Source organism: Trachymyrmex septentrionalis, unplaced genomic scaffold (assembly GCF_001594115.1).
Source record: "Trachymyrmex septentrionalis isolate Tsep2-gDNA-1 unplaced genomic scaffold, Tsep1.0 scaffold75, whole genome shotgun sequence".
Lineage (NCBI taxonomy): Eukaryota > Metazoa > Arthropoda > Insecta > Hymenoptera > Formicidae > Trachymyrmex > Trachymyrmex septentrionalis.
Genome location: NW_017305938.1, coordinates 1,285,208 through 1,289,118, shown reverse-complemented (window position 1 = coordinate 1,289,118; position 3,911 = coordinate 1,285,208).

The following is a 3,911-nucleotide window of genomic DNA, read 5'->3' as shown; positions in this document are numbered from 1 at the left end:
ACACACACACACACACACACACACACACACACACACACACACACACACACACACACTCTATAGATATTAACTGACGGTAACAGAACAAAGTGTGCAATCAAATATCAACAAATTACACATTAATGTAATTATTACTCGATTTATCAAGTGCAATGCCGTATTAGAAGATTTTTTGTTTCCTTTTATTCATATTGGAGTATTATTATCAATCGACAGCTTTTATAAATGTAAATTGAGACGAGTGATGACGTTAAAAGTGCACGTAGCAAAATCGAAATAATTGTATTATATAATAATGCTCGAAATTCGTTCACACTCACTTTCATGCGCTAAGTTGATTATAAAAAATCATTCCTGATGTAATTCAATTTGACTTGCTGTTATTAAATTTAAAACTTTCATTGGCAACTGGATCATATCAATTCACTTTTAACGCGTGAATAAGTAGGTTTAAATTATCATATTTGCGGTTCATGTTATAAACGCTTGAAATAAAAAATTCGTAACTTTTAATATTATTATAATTGATCCTATAAATTGTATTTTACTCGATCACGTAAGTAAAACATTTTTTTAACACATATTTTTATAAAAAATTTAAAATAAATATTAAAAATTTAGCTACTAAAATTATATAACTAGAGTTAATTTGAAATTTTATATTGTGATACATAAAATATTACATATGTGGATATTGTAAAATTATTATATCTTATAAAGTAAATGATAGAAGTTAATATTTTTTTCTTTCAACAGTATCTCTGAAAGTTGTCGGCGAATTCTCTAACATTTCCCAGCGGACAGCAGATTGTAAGCGAAAATATCGATCGGTGGGTGTATATATTTAGCGAGGACATTTGTCCTCTTGTCGGCGTACGCCGAGGAGAAACGAATAGGATCTTTATTTCTACTTTCGTCGAGCGCTAATGTCTTACAAGTTCGCCTCGCTTGTTGTACGCCAGCATTTCCGCTAATCTACAATCTACTTTTCATTGGACACGGACCATTATTATTCGTTAATTAAAACTGTTTTATTACAATATGAATAATGTTATAAAATGGTATTGCGTTACTATAAGCATCATTATTTCAATAATTTCTTCTTCACAATACTCATCTGCAAGTAACTATATATTATATATACAATCGTCTCTCTTACTCACTAATTATTTGAAATAATTAAAGTTTTGAAATTTTATGTTATTAGTAATCAGTTATTGTTGTAGATATTTAAATTATTATAAATATATTAAAATCTTATTATATAATGCCTAATTCATAAATATTTTTATTAAAATTTAGTACTCTATATTGGTTGTCATAAAATCATTATTTTTTAAAAAAGCAATTAATAGAAGAGATTATTTTATTTCTGCAAAAAATATGATTTTAAACAATTTTTTATACTACAGTTTTATTTTATAGTTTTTATTTTAATCTTATCATATATCACGAATGTATGAATTGAAAGCACGTAGGCAATTTTTGAAGAGATGTAAAGTGTGATTTAGTTTGATAGCTACTGTCATTTAAAAAAACTTTTTTCCACAAGCAGATTAAATTTACTTTCAATAAAGATTCATTTTTTTTAAAGAAAAAGATAATGTAAAGGAATGATTTTAGCATTGTCATAATATTTAATCAAAACTTAATTAAGATGTTAATAAAAATTTATATTAATAGAAATTACTTTGTAAATAAAACAGTAAAGTACTGTACGTGTATTCATAAACAAAGGGATTTATATTTAAGTATATATTTAATATTTTATATTATATATTAAATTTATATTATGTATTAAATATTTATATTTATATTATTATACATATTAAATTACAATTTATTAGTATAATTATAATTTATCATTATCTTAATATTTAGTTTTCTAATTACAAATATTTATATGATAAATAAAATATTTTCACTAGCGGATTCATGGCGGGAACCATGGTGGCCATGGCCTCCACACCTTGGAGTCTTCTTTTATAAAAATATTTATACCAAAATGTTATATGTATTTTTAATATCTGAAATGCTTAATCAATTTGATAATCCAAAAATATTTTTTAATTTAAGAAATTCGTAGATATTAAAAATATACAATAGATTCTACTGTTCTTCTTTTATGTTAATATTATATAATTTTAAATAAAAAATTACATTTAAATTTAAATAATAATTTTCGATGTAATAATTTAAATAATAATATTCTGTTTTTTCATATTTTGCTTTAAAAAAATTTTATTTGCGATAAGCCAATGGTACCTCCTTGACAAATTTCTAAATTCACCAATAAATATTTTAAGCGTTTACAATATCTTCATCGTATTAAGCTGCAAACTTTAATATCATCTCTGATATTACAAACTAATCAGTCTTATCATAACTTGAAGTAAACCAGTAAACTGATTTATATTAAATAGCGTTCATAATAATATCCGTACATTTAAATATTTACTGCACATTTGATATCCATGTTTTTTTAAATATTATAATGAATATTTTTGACAGTATCTTAATCCGGGTTGGTTTAATGGAGATTCGTTCGCGTTCAAATTTCCGTTTTCATGCTATAAATAATTCCTCAATTTATCGCGTGGTCCTTTGCACGAAACTGTCTGTGTTTGCATGTATCAAGGGTGAAATACGATGCTGTTAACCATAACCGACAAGTTTTATGGACCAGACTGTATGAAAGGAAGGAAAGTAGATATACCAAACGGCATTTATTACCGGCAGCGACATTTAAGAAATCTTATCAATGATTAATGTTCAATCGACGGTTGTAGTTGTTCTTTTCTGGATGGATGTTATAATGTATAATGTGCATGTATTTGTTAACGCGTTAAGTAAAGATATTTGTGTAAAAAGAAGTTTCTATTTACCGTAAGTTATAATCCGCAAAAGTTGAACAGAAACCACTAAATAAGTTAAATTGTTGCAGAACTGTTATTAGAGCTGATTATTTTTTATTGCTATGAAAATAGCTTTTCATTTTAAGTTAAATTTAAATCGACAAATATTTTCTTAACTTTGTATTCTTATATGTATCTTTTGTAAAAAAAATTTTTAGAGCTCTATAAGAAAAAAATTAACAATTTTTATTTCTTACTGTTTTTCTATATAGTTGATTTTTGTCAATATATATCAAAATAAAATATAAGATGTCTTGTAAACTATTTTTTTATATCTCTACCTTAATACTTTTATATGCAAAATAATTAGAGGAACTATATTATGTAAAAAAATCATTTATTTCGAAAAGTGGAGGTGATTTTGGAATCTCCGAAGGGCCTCCACTCATAAAAAACCAATTAGTAGTATATATTGTATCTCTCTTGATGCTATACAAATTCAATTAAATATATTTTATATCTCTAAAAATATAACGAAAATATTCTAAGTAAACAGAGTTACTACCCCACTGTGTATAATAATCTGTTTATTTTATACATATTTTTTATCAATTTTTTATTGAACAAATGTACTCATAATGTATTTATATTATTTTAATAATAACAAAAATTAAACATAAAATACACAGTTACGCATATACAACACATCCGTCAAATGTATGCTTTTTAAGAAAACATGCAATGTACATATTATGTGTGTAATAAAAAATGAAGTGCTAGTGTATAACTTCTCTTTTAGTTTTATTTTTAACCTATTAATAGATGAATTCGCATAGTCTTTATTTTCTAAGTAGAATTGCTTATGTGTAACAAAATAATACGAGACTATAATATAATTCTGAAATTATAAATTATATATCATTATATAGCCTTTATTCCACTATTTTCACTTGTTTGTAGGCCAAATAGATTCTTGATTAGATAATAGGCAAATGATATAACAAAAAATTACCCGGTGTGTGTATATATATATGTGCGCGCGCATATTTGTGTGTG